This window comes from Malaclemys terrapin, chromosome 1, assembly GCF_027887155.1.
Source record: "Malaclemys terrapin pileata isolate rMalTer1 chromosome 1, rMalTer1.hap1, whole genome shotgun sequence".
In the NCBI taxonomy this organism is placed as follows: Eukaryota; Metazoa; Chordata; order Testudines; family Emydidae; genus Malaclemys; species Malaclemys terrapin.
The window spans coordinates 203,913,664-203,927,812 of NC_071505.1; the positions used below are offsets into that span (position 1 = coordinate 203,913,664).

Genomic DNA, 14,149 nt, shown 5'->3' on the forward strand with positions numbered 1-14,149 from the left:
CGCTCTGTTACTAAAGTTACCACTAGGGTCGCCAAATTTCTGATTGCAGAAAACCAAACACCCTTGCCCCGCCCCTTCTCCAAGGCCCTACCCTCCCATTCCATCCTCCCTTGCTCTCTTTCACCAGGCTGGGGCAAGATGTTGGGGTGCAGCAGGAGATGAGAGCTCTGGCTGGGGGTGCGGACTTTGGGGTGGAGCCAGGGATGAAGGGTGTGGGATGCAGAAGGGGGCTCCAGGCTGGAGCTGAAGGGTTCGGAGTGTGGGAGGCGGCTTTAGGCTGGGGCAGGGTGTGACGGCTCTGGCTGGGGGTGCAGGCTCTGGGGTGGGGCCAGAAATGAGGGGCTCAGAGTGTGGGAGGGAGCTTAGGGCTGCGGCAGCGGGTTGAGGTATAGGGGAGAGGTGAGGGCTCTTCCAGGAGCCGCACAGAACCAGGGCAGGCAGAGAGTCTGCCTTACCCCGCTGTGCTGCCGACTGGACTTTTAATGGCCTGGTCAATGGTGCTAACCGAAGCCGCCAGAGTCCCTTTTCGACTGGGCGTTCCGGCTGAAAACCAGACACCTGGCAACCCTATAGTTACCACTGTTAGAGAAATGACAAACAAAAATCTAGAAAATTAACTCATGGAAGCTTTATAGAGGGTTTTTTTCGTAAAACATTCCTAGAAGTACATTCCCATCTAGATCCATCTACTCCAGGGATTGGCAACCTTTGGCCCGCGGCCCGCCAGGGAAAGCCCCTGGCAGGCCGGACTGGTTTGTTTACCTGCCGCGTCCGCAGGTTCGGCTGATTGCAGCACCCACTGGCCGCGGTTCACCGTCCCCGGCCAATGGGGGCTGCGGGAAGGGCAACCAGCACATCCCTCTGCCCGCACCGCTTCCCATGGCCAGTGGGAGCTGCGATCGGCCAAACCTGCAGACGTGGCAGGTAAGCAAACCAGCCCGGCCCACCAGTGGATTTCCCTGATGGGCCGGGTGCCAAAGGTTGCCGATCCCTGATCTACCCCAACCTCACCCAGGTGACAGACTGCATTAGCAAAGGAATTTAACAGCACATCAAAAGGAAAGCAAATGATCAAGTTAATTTTTAGCTAGGTGAAAGCATGTGCTGTCATACAGGTGTAATATGTAAATTGTAAAAAACTGAAAATGGATGAGAACTTGAAAATTGGATGATTGAACCTGGTGATATTCTAAACAATAAAGAGCTCACAACCATGCTTCTCGCTGTTTCCATTACTTCACAATGACTCAGACAGAAGTGACAATCTTGGTATTTTATTATATAGATAGAGGGTGTGTGAGCAAGGGATAAAAAGGGCCTAAGTTTATGTATTCATATATAGGAGCAAGCGTCTGAAGGTTTCTCAACTTCCCAGGAATGGTGTTTTGAAAGTCCTTACCAAATGCTGGCACAATTAGGCTACTAAATCACAAACTAATTAAACAGTTCTATAGCTAGAAAATAAGATGCTTAAAACCAAACAAGCTGAAAGGCAAATTACTGGATAAAAATATATGATATACTGGCTAAGATAAGTACTACAGTTCACCTTAATTTGATCTTTCTGAGACAACTTGGAAAATGTTGAATAAAAATATGAATTCCAGAAAAATGTAAAGGTCCTAGATCCGTTATCCTAGTTTCCTTTTACCTGATTAGAGGTTTGATTCATTCATTCCTTTCACGTAAACAGAGTGGTGAGCTTTCTCTCTCTTGTTCTTTTGTAAAGAGAAAGGAATTTTGACTGAATTAGTTCTCTAGATTCTTTTATATTTAATAAGGTTTAAATAATGTTAATGTTATGTGACACAAATTGACAGAGGTCAGAAAATTCAAATATAAATGTCAGAACTCAATGCTTAATTCACATTTGTACTCATTTTTGCATTTAAAAGCGCCAGGCCAAATCCATCTTTGGTTTAACTTCTTTCACTGCAATGGAGTTGCACCAGGGATGAATTTGGTTCTTAATATTAGCTTCCTAACCCACCAGTCTCCTTTCCAAAAGTTCCTTATTTGGAACCCTGATTTTATACGTGATCTCTAAATGATCAGTCTTCTTTGTAACCAGCTGTGGAGGGCATGCACAAATGGCTACTTATTATTATTCTTTGGCTAATTACTATTTTTTTAAAAAAGTGCATTAAAGAGACTTTAAAATATAGCTTATTTTACTTCAAAAATATGAGTGATAACTACTTTAAATAAAATTCCACAGTGATCCACTGACAATTTTGACAACCCCTAAATTACCAAAGCAAACCCTCTAACATCTTTACATAGCTCATTAAGGTCCCACTCTTTTGTACTATGATCCCACACAGGTGGACTGTAACCCTTGAACTCAGTGGAGCCAAGTGTAGGGGTCTGCTCACATAGATCAGGTTACAGGATCAGGACCTAAAGGTCCCACCCAGCGTGGTGAGCTCAACGAGTGTGTTGAGGGCTATTAATGCTTACAGGCTCAAGCATTTTCGGGCCTAGTTTTGCACCACTGAAATCAATGAGCTCTCTGACCTTTATGAGATGTCTGTACAACGTCTAATACAATGGACCCCTGCCTAATTTGGCCTTTAGGCATCAGGATATAGAAGTTAAAATATGGAGGTGCTGGCAGCAACTCTGTCATGAAGGTTGAATTCCATTTTGCAATTGAAGATTGGATTCAATCATTTTGATGTATAGGAAAAATACAGTGTATTCTCAAACCTACAGCACGTACGCTGAGTACAGAATTAATTTTTTGAGAATTTACAAGTAAATCTGTGAATTAGTTCATGAAGTTAAAATTAATTAACAACTGGGTCCTTCACAAAATTTATCATCTGGCTCAGGCTCTTCTTTGTCCCAAACCATCTTAACTATGAAATAACAGACTCAAATTTTCCATATATTTAAAGTTAAGGTTGCGAGTCTGTCACAGAGTCACTGTGACTTTCCGTGACTTCCGCAGTCGCTGGTGCTGGCTCAGGGGCTTCCCGAGCAACGCAGCCCCTGGGCCAGCAGCAGCAGTTTGGGTGCGTGGGAGGGAGCTCAGGGGCAGGGGGTTGAGCTTGTGAGGAAGGCTTACCTCGGGGTGGGGAACTCCCCAGGTCTCACTGGCATGGCCCTGCAGCTCCTCCTAGGCGGAGGAGCCAGGGGGCTCCGCACACTGCCCGCGCCTGCAGGCCCCGCCCCCACAGCTCCCATTAGCTGCGGTTCCTGGCCAATGGGAGCTGTGCATCCAGCGCTTGTGGTGGGAGCAACGTGCGGAGCCCCCTGGCCCCTCTGTCATCTAGGAGCTGCAGGGACATGTGGAGCCAGGTAGGGAGCTCCTGCCAACCCTCCCCCCCAGCACCCGTGGTGCCCCCGAGCTTTAGTTAGGTGTATATAGTGATTTTTTGTTTACTACCCGTGACCTGTCCATGACTTTTTCTAAAAATACCCATGACTAAAACGTAGCCTTAGTTAAAGTTAATGGAAATCTTACACATCAGATACATTTGCAGAAATTTGGTTGTAATTCAGCTAGGTTATTAATGATTGTTGTGTGTAATTGCTATGACTATATAAGTTACAGACAGACTTGTTTAAATTAAATGGGGGCCATGGGGACTTCAGAGGTAATTCTCTACCAACAGGAGCGGCGCCAGGGTTTTTGGCGCCCTAGGTGGGGGTTCCTTCCGTGCTCCCGGTCGTCGTCGGCAATTCTTCAGCTGGGGGGGGGTCCTTCCGTGCTCCTGGTCTTCGGGGCACTTCGGCGGCGGGTCCCGGAGCGAGTGTAGGACCCGCCGCTGAATTGCCGCTGAAGACCCAGAGCGTGGAAGGACCCCCCGCCGCCGAATTGCCGCCCCCCAAATCCTGGCACCCTAGGCGACCGTCTGGGTCACCTAAATGGAAGTGCCAGCCCTGTCTACCAATCGCGATCCTTCCTATTGAGCTAATTTGCCCACAACAGTTCTATTGGTTGTAAGGACCCAGTGTTATGAGGGAGACTGAACACGTATCAGGAGTCCCCATTGGTAGAGTAACTGGCCTGACTGTCATTCCACTGTGAAGGTTTCATGGCTGCATGGTAGTCCGGGCATTGGCAATTGAAAGGCGCCTCATGCATACTGAAGTAGCACTGCCAGGAGAACTGAGCAAGGAACTCATAGGGTCCCTTTAAAACTCAGATGTTGGGACTCAGGTTCTGGGCTCTCTCTGCCCTCTCATCACATAGTGCCCTCTTCACTAAAACAGCCCTTGAAACCAATAAGTCAATTGTAAATTAAGGGCCAGACTCACCAGTACATTTCAGCTGCTTTGTACTGCTCTGATGAGACAAAGCAGTTGTGAATCCTGGTTAAATGGCCTGTTTGCTCAGGTTACTTTGGTCCACCAAGGAATATGCCCTTAAAATTCAAATAAAAGAAAGTTACTTCAGTTTGACACCCCATATCTTAACAAAATTCAAAATATTACATGATAGCATTCTTTTCTGGGTTTCTTGTTTAGAATTAGTGCTCATGGTTATTGCATGGCATCACGACAGAGCAGCGTTAAGGTTGTTTGCGTGCCTGAATTATTGTTGTTGTTTTTTTTCTTCTTCTTAAAATATTTTATTTTTTCAAGTGTACCCTTAACTTGGAATTTCTTCTATTTATAATACTTGGTTTTGGGATAATTACAACATCCTTGTATTTTTATTTATTTATTTTATATGTACTTTCAGACTTAAATCCATGGTAACTTTTTTTGGTCTGGGATTAATTAATAATAGTGAAATCTTTGACACTAACTTCAACGGGAGCAAGTTCATCATCTACATGACAAGTTCCTTTGCCATTGAAAATAATCCCAAAATAAACTATATTTTTGTGATCCCTATTTCCCACTATTAATCAAGCTGCACCTCAACAAAGTAGTATCAAACTTTTTACCTCAATATACACACAGAGAATTTCAAGAATTTGAGTAGTGACTGCCTCAACATTGTCCCACTTCATTTCTCAAAAAATATTTCCTTTATACATGAACCTGGCCTTGAGCTCTTCACTCCTAGACAAAAATGGTCCAAGCCATGTAGTCATTTAAAACAAACTATGATCTTCAAATTGATGAAACACTAGCATAGACAAAGTATATTTGCTGGAGTTGCCATTAATTGTAGCTGGATGTATCTGCTACATTCAGAGTCAGGGAGGTTGTTAATGGGTTATGGTTATTCTGGTATTATGTAAATCCTCTTCAGCCTGGTTGTAATAAACAGCTCTAACCCCCAGGCAACTGGCTATTCTGGGGTCGGTGTCTCTCTTAATCTCCTTGGTTGGAGCTGTTGCACTGTGTATAAATAATTAAATATTCACTGGAACACAGAGAGAGAGAGAGAGAGAGAGAGAACTGACTCTATAGCCCAATGGGTTTGGCTCTCATCTGGGATGTAGGCGACCCAGATTCAAGTCCCTGGACTGAATGAGGCAAATAGGAGATTTGAAGCTGAGGCGCCGGCATCTCTGGTGAGTGCCCTTGTTATGCTCATACAAAGCAGACGGGATCTTTATAGAGGAAGGTAAATACACACAGCGTTTATTGAGAATACCACAGTTAGCATATGCTTTTTAGACACACACACACACACACACACACACCCTGCAGTGATGTTTATAGTTACCAGTCCAGAGTCTGGATCAATCTAGTGGCCAGCCAGATTGGTCGCAGAGGGGTGCGGGGTTCTATCGGTCACAATCCGATGCTCCTGGAGTGTGGCAAGACGAACCCCAAGTCCTATGGCAAAGCACCCTGTTCTTATAGGTTTTCTTCTCTGATGAAGCCTATGGATTTTGCTGTGTCACTTCGTGACCGGTTACTTCTTAATTGGTGTAAACATTCCAATACACCTCCGAGAGGGTCATCCTGTCCTTTGTTCCGATTTAATCAATTGTCTTTAGAGGTGCCAGCCTTTACCTCAGGGTCATCAATCTGCCCTTCATTATGGATGCGTGTTGATGATTCTTTGATGTCCTTTAAGTTTATTCAAGTTTCTTCCTTGACTGGCTATAACAATGGCCTTCACACCTTATCTTTTTCTAATGCATACATTCCTCATTCATACAGATTGAGAATACAAACAGTAGTATTTTATATTGAGCAACAGGGCATTGCAAATTAAACCTGTCTAAGTTTTACAATCAATAACCAAGACAATTTATATTGAGACCCAGGCCTTCAATGTTCCTCTAATCTACTTAACATAGACACAATAGAGAATCCTGTCTCTTACTTCCTAATTTGTAATACATATAGGAAACCATAGTAGCTTTATAACTTATTCTAAAACAAAAGGATGACCATAATTAGTCATAAGGATTGTTCTGGTCTGTCATTCCTTTCTGCTATTCAAAAGGGGTGGCTGACAGGATGAAATTAAATCATACATTAATTCTCATAGTACATTATAAAATCCATCTCCTACACCCTAACCACTGTATTATTGGCTATTCAAGGACACCCACAGAACCTGAGAAATTTTCCTGCAAAAAAAGTTTTGGTTTTGATGCATTCACATTTAAAAAAAAATAAATAAAAAGTTTTGTTGAAAAATTCCTAACAAGCTCAAGGCAGCAGCTCTCGCATTCATCTCTGGCTGTTTTTGCCAGTTTGGATATGTCTACAGTACAATTAAAAACCTGCAGCTGCAGGGCCGGCTCCAGGCACCAGCTGCCCCGTGCTTGGGGCGGCAGATTCCAAAGGGCGGCATTCCGTCTAATCTTTTCTTTCTTTGCGCTTCACCGCTTTGGCCGCCCCTGCAGGTTTTTTCTTTTTGGTTTGCTGCTTCCGCCGCCCTGTAGGGGGCAGAGGAGGGGAGCGCCCTGTAGCAAGCCCGGCAGGGCAGCCCGCGTCCTTCCCTGCCTGCCGACCCGAGCAGCCCTCCCGGCAGGCGGCGCAGCGGGAGGGGCCGCGTGGCAAGCGTCCCGCATAAGGAAGCCCTGGCCGCCCCCCTTCTCTCTCTCCCCCGCCCCCCGCTAGCTGGGGTGTGCTCCGGCAGGCCGGCCAGTTTGTTCCCCTGCCTCGTCGCCGCTCCAGCCGGGGGCAGGTTTGTTTCCCTCCCGCCCCTTTGCTGCTCCAGCCGGCCCGTTTGTTGTCCCCCCTCCCCTTGCTGCTCCGGCTGGCCGGGTGTTTTTTGCTTGGAGCGGCAAAAAAGCCAGAGCCGGCCCTGTGCAGCTGGCACTTGCCAGCTGCCTCGGGCTTGCAGGGCTCAGGCTGCAGGACTGTTTAACTGCAGTGTAGACTTCCAGGCTTAGGCTGCAAGGAAGGTCCTAGAGCCCAGGCTCCAGCCCCAGCCCAGAAGTCTAAACTGCAGTTAAACAGCCTGCATTCCCTTGAGCTCGAGGCAGCTGGAAAAAGGCCAGCCACCATAATTGCAGTGTTAGATGTACATACCTGTGTTACCTAGATGTACTCTGGACAGGGTTAAGCAGCAAGGGGTATGTTGATACCGCAATCAGGAGGTGCGACAGCAGCATGTGTAGACATAACCCAGCTAGCTTTGAGCAAGCTAGCTTGCTAAAAGTAGCCATTTTGCAACGGTAACACAGGCTAGCCACCCTAGTGTCTCCAGGTCTGTTTCTCTCAGGACTGCGGTATGGACTCAAGCAGCTAGCCTGTCCCACCATGGCTACACTACTAGCTGCAGGGCACTTCCCAAGTGCAGTTTAGACAGACCATAGTGCCCGCACGCACACACAAATCAGGCCCTTTGGGGAAATAGCTATGAGTGTAGTGAAATACAGTTTGTGTTATACCTCGTTACATAACCTCTCTTGCATAGATTTTTTTTTTCTAGTCTGATATATTGACTTTAGGTGTGGTTTTGGACTATTTTTAGAAACAGTGAGGAAATGCCTTCTACTTTCATTCTTTTTAGTATCACCTCTATTCTGATGCTACCGTAATGGAGGATTACTGCATCGTCACTGTAAAATTCCCTTGTTTTTGTGGGTGTATAGTCAGACTCTTAACACTAACTTTTTTTTATTAAATTCTATAAATAGTTTACTAGCAAGACTGCTATTTTTTGTGCGCTTCAATGAGCTGTGATAATTAGGCTGTAAAGCCGCAGAGATGACAGTATAAGCTCATGCTTTATTTTATGGTGGCCATTACAATTGTATTGCAAAATGAAATGGAAGGTTGGAGGGAAGAGAGAGAAATCCTACAGTCATCTTTTTCTCATTTGCTGAAGACATTAAAGCCAAGCTTTGTACACGCAAATTTGTTGTTTTAGCTGCCCTGCTGAGAAACTCAATCCAGAGCAAGTTATTAATGTAAGAGATTCAGGTTTGTCTTTACTAGAGTTTAGCATGTACATTGTATTAACAACAATATATTGAAATAATGAAACTTCATTGACTTTTTGTGCAAATCTGGTTCTTAGTCTTAAAGGATGCAAAAAATGTAAAGAAAATTACTGGCTGTTTGTTTCATTTACTTGTAGCAAGAAACTAACTGCTTTGCTGAAGCACTGAAAAAGTCTTTAACTTTCATTTCCACATTGTTAATCTGAAGTGCTGTTTGGAGTAAAATATATTAAAACAATTCATATTAGAGGATTGCTTTAAGAGTGACTAGGAAATTTTTAAAATCAGTAAAACTGATATGGAAAATATGGGCTTTTACAGAGTTCTGTAGATCAAAGAATGAAAAAAAGAAGAAGACAGAGATAACAAAATGCCCAGTGAAGAAACCAATCATGGTTGCTTCAGTAGCCCTGAAAGAGAACTTCTTAAGCAAATTCAGCTAGAAATGAGAAATACACTGACATAATCCATAAAGAATATTTTAAATAATTGCTCCACTGTGAATCTTCCATACATCTAGGAGCTTTTATAAACAAGATGGTTCTTATAAGAACCCTTGGTGGACCTGCCATAATGGAAATTTACCAAAGAGAATTGGGTTTTTTACATGAGCATCAGCAGAAATGTCAGAGAATTTGACAGTCCCTCTATTTGTTAGGTTTAAACAGTTCAGAGCCAGATTCTGGCCACACTGGGGCTGCTTTGTGTCAGCTGCAGAGCCATCTTAGCATTGTACCAACCAGATGCTCTCAGTGTAGGGAAATCATAGCTCGTGTGGGCACATGGCTGGAGCGTCCTTGTACAGTGGCAGTCCTTGGCTGCCAGAATGGCTTTGTGAGGTATGTCTACATTGCACTGTAAACCCAGGTCTGTGGGACCCAAGCTTGTGCTTGAGGGACCAAACTGCATTGTACACCTGGGTTTGCAATTGCTGGACCCAACTCACAGGGCATGGACCCAACTCACAGCAGAACTCGGGCTCTGACCCATCCCCTCTAGCATGGTCCTTAAACCCAGGTGCTGAGTGCTTGCTGCCACAAGTCGGGTTGATTTGTGTGTGCACAGAAGCGGGGCTTGGACTTAAACCTGAGTCAGATCCTGGGCTTAGTGTGCCCATGGAGGGCAGTTGCTGCCTAGCACAAGTTAAGGCAGCCATGGGGTGTGTAAAGCTGGCATACCACTCCTTTTGCTCTCTTCTCTCTCAGCCACGCCCTGCTCTGTGCCAAGCTTAGCTAGAGATTCAAAGGCTTGTTTTGGAATTCATGGATGAGTACATCAGAGATATTCTAAAATAGAGGCCAAACTAAATAAACCTTGGATGATAAAATGTATGTCAGAGTAAACCAGATTGCATTTACTGTTATCAAGCTCTCAAGAATTCAGGCTTCTGTACTGTTATTCCTGCATAATCACTAGCTTAGCCTGTGAAAGATAGCACATCAAAGCCATTAGTCATGCCATGCTGGAAATGGATGATGCAACGTGGAAGTCACGGTGACCAGGTGGGACTATAATAAGCTTGTGTGCACAGACGTGCATTTTGAAAGAGAAAATGACACTGTTTCATGTTAGCTAGCTGCTCAAAAACATGTATATGCATTGTTCTCAGTACCTAGGTGCTTTTCCTTCCACATTGGTCAGTAATCATAATTTAGCAGAATTCATATTAATTTAGAGTAGTATAAAAACAAAATCAGTGCCTATTTTGATCAGTGGCTTATCCCAAGACCTTTCTTCCTCCCTTTGTGCACAGCTGGGATGTTTGTATGCGCAGGTACCCATTCCCATACTTAGATACTTTTCTTCATGTACTGACATATTTTCCACCACAGTTTAGTAGCTTGTGACAGTTTTTAACTGCAATTCATACACACACAGTATTGTACATTAGTAAAGGACATATATACATATATAGTAACAATTAATTCTGTTTTTAGGGAAAAAGTCAGCTCTCCGTTGCAGTGGTGTAAATCCAGAGTAATTCCTCTGACTTTTAATGGAGTCACTCTGCCAATTCTACCGCACTGAGAGGTTTCTACCTGTATCAGAGTAATCTCCATGTCACAGTAAGGATCAGAATCTGATCCATTTTCATTAATCTAATTTCAGTACTTCCTAGTAACACCAGATTTTAAATATTACAGTGTGTGTATGAGAGTCTCCTCCTCCTCAAAAGTCCTCATCCCCACCTCACATATATACTCTCAAATTAAAAAATCAGAATGTGACAGGTTATGTGCTGTTGTGGGGAGGTGATGGAGTTCAGATGTTAGCTTTTTATAAAAAGAAAATTGGTGTCATTAATAGGTTTGTAAATTTGTCATTCCCATTGTCTGCCTATTTTTAAAACTGGCACTTTTCCTCATGCTTGTCACAGAATCTGAGGGGAGGGAGAAATACTTAAATTGCAGTGTGGCCATCTTTGCAGCACTTTCAGCTGCCTGGCTGATCTTTTCCGTTAAGTAATTCGTATTCTTCCAAATTTCTAAACTGAACTTTTCCGCCTTGATTTCAGACTATAACTGCTTGTCCTACTTATCCAGTTCGTTTGAAGTTTACCTTTCAGTAATGTCAATATTGGGTGAAAATGTTGACTTGCCCTTGGTCCTGGTAAGATCAAAATAAAAACAGGAAGGTTTTAATTCACCTGATATTGAGTCATATTGCAAGGTACTAAGTGTGTTGGAGCTTATTCCTGTTCTCAGATTTGTGGCTTGTGCTGTCACAGATCTTCAGAAATCTACTGCTGGATTCTGACTTGCTGCATTTGACCCACATCATAGCACAGCATGAACATCCAAAGTAGACATTATACTACAGGATCCCCACATGTGAGAGTTTACTTAAGCCCAGTGACTTTCTACTCTATGAACGGGTCTGAAAATAATTGTGGGAAAAGTACAGGAAAGCTGCATCATCACATTGTTCTTGGCAGGAGCAACTTATTGTCCTATAAATGTTCATTGATTAGAAACGTGCCATCTTTCAACTCTTATCATAAATTTGCAAAGCTCATAAAAATCTGTTCTCTATTTGATAGCTTAGTAGCTGTATGAATCTACAGTATGGAATAAGTCTACTTATAGGACTGTTATTTAATAAATCCAAAGTCTGCTAATAACCTCACAGAACACAAGAAATGTTCTCAGCCATGACGAACTTACAGTTTTAGCAGTCAAAGAAAAAAATTGGGGAAAAGGGCAGCAATATATGAGCAAAGTGACATTAGGCTTGTGTGCGGTGATTCTATACTTTGGTTTTTTTGTGTTTTTAAAATAAGATACATCTCTCCTCCACCCCTTCTTTCCTGCTGACCTTTCTCCTCATTGCTACCTGAAGAGTTCCCACTATCAACATCCATCCCACCCCCACAAAAGGCTTAGTGTATCATAACAGAAAAACACTTAGCCAATCGAGAGAGTTAAGCTACTCCAGTAAACAGTTCCAAACTTCAATAGGTGCTGTAGTTGAAATTGACATATGGATATACACGGTGTCCCATGAAAACTGCAAGTAGAAAGAGGTCATAGTGCTTCAAACCATGTAATCAAAAATAATAAAGATAATATGGAGCAGACGATACAAACATTGCATTGACCACAGGCTTTTTAAAAAGATACCCTTCTCATTACTAGACAATTATTTTTTTTTCAGGAACACATTCCTTTGTATCTATAATACAGTACCCCAGTCTAATCAATGTGCTTTCTTTAGAATTCCATTAGTGACTCTCAATGTCAGTATTCTATTCTCTATACAGTTGTACCTATTGTAACTGATCATCATAATACTAAGTAATGAGAAAAGGTGCAAGTTTCTGTGTTTGGAAATATGGACCTGACACAGTAACTTTTACACATGAGTCAATGGGACTACATGTGCAAGTAAGGGATGTAGGATTATACAGAGCAAACCTTTCAAGGTCAAAGAAGCAGTGTGTCTCTTCCCCACCACAACATCAATGCCTTTACAGATTTTCCTGGTTGAAGAACCTACCAAATTTCAGACATTCCTTCGCTAACGAAAAATACATTTAATGCTGTAAGATAAATCGAGACTTAATAAAAAAAATGCTTTGTCTGAACCTCACTCCCCAAACATTCCATGCTCAAGTCTCACTGAAATGAATCTGACCAAGGATCCGGAGTTTGAATGTGTTTATCCATTCAGATTTGGATCTGAATTTGGCAGTGTGAGCCAATCTGCAGGTGTCATGATGATCAGAATATTCATAATGAGTAAAACTGTAGTAAATGGTGGGTTGTTTGATGTACAATATTAAACAAATGATGTTGTTAGTTGTACTGTATAATTTGCAGTCTTAGAAATAATAGCAGTTGCCCCTTTAGCAAACTCTGCATCCAAGAAAGGGGGCCTCCCTTTTAAACACATCATTTCACAGTAAGAAATATTTACTTCAGTCCTTGGTTAATGGCAGGAGTTTTACACCAGGTGAACTACCATTGTTGCAGATTATAAATTAGTTACAACTAAAGGGACAGTTCATCATGACAGTCCATTAAGAAAGGAATTGGTTTTGGTCATTTTATAATTCTTAATCCTAAATCATTATTTTTTTAATTCATGATGGACTACAACAATCTTTAAAGAATACTTAGTCTCAGTACATTACAGTAGATCCATCCCAAATCTCTCTTCAGATCATAAATTTCTTTCCATCTTAAATAAGAGGAGGAAACTCAGAAGGAACATGATTCAATGGTATTTTATTGACTTCAAATCTACTATAGCTATGTAACTGCCATTTCGTTAACAATGCACATTAGTAGAGAGCACTGGTGAAAAGGCAGCACAATGGATGATATACTTCATTACAAATACAGCAGAAATGAACATAAACATGAATATGTAGTGATCAAATATCAAAAAACACAAGGCAATAGAGTTTATGTTTAAAAACTGCTGGGTAATAAAACTGATTGCTGATAGAACCTGCCGAAAACAATATAGGAATACTACAGATTGTAAAATTACATCACATATGGATTTTATGAGCAGGAATGATTTCTTAGCAAATCTGTACCTCAGTGTAAAGTTTAGTTGCTCCAGCCTATCAGATTTTTTCTCTGGCCTTGAAGTGTTTAATGAATCATGCACACAATGAGTATGATTCTGAGGTTACATTTTCTTCATACTAAATTGTTAATCTGACATAATGAAGAAAGATAAACCATTTCACCTTCTGCTGGAGTTAATAAGGCAATTAGCTAACCACAGAGGAAAATATATGTTTAAAAATGACAGTTATATTTGGACCTGGTGCTGGCTTGGCTGCATTTATCTTCTCAGAAAATGAAGGCAGGTCCATCAATCTATACTATTAAATAGGGTTTAGGATAAGGATTAACTAATCAGTTTGTTATACATAACAACACTCAATATAAAATTAGTTTTTGATTCAGATTTTAGTGGAATGGTAATGAGGGTTTTTTTTTAAAATATTATACATGCATGATGAAAGATCTAATGATCTTACGTTTTATTTTGGTGTTTGTATATCTCAGAAATTGCATGACTTTTGCAGAGTAATTCTGTTTAGCATAGGTAATTAATTTAACACCTCATGTAAAGTCAAGAGTGCTAATTTTAAAGCCAACCATTTTAAAAAAAAACATTCCCTATAAATGGAAAGGTGTTCTGATATTAAAGACTCAGCAGGAGAGGTTGCTTCCTCTCTCAGGGTACATCTACACTACAGCGGGGAGTCGATTTAAGATACGCAAATTCAGCTACGTGAATAGCGTAGCTGAATTCGACGTATTGCAGCCGACTTACCCCGTTGTGAGGACGGCGGCAAAATCGACTTCTGC

General features: G+C 42.2%; 1 protein-coding gene across 1 annotated transcript in view; it reads left to right on the forward strand.

Moving 5' to 3' along the window:
- CFAP47 (cilia and flagella associated protein 47) overlaps window positions 1-14,149 on the forward strand; it is a 643,784-nt gene that overhangs the window by 625,476 nt on the left and 4,159 nt on the right. The window lies entirely within an intron of this gene.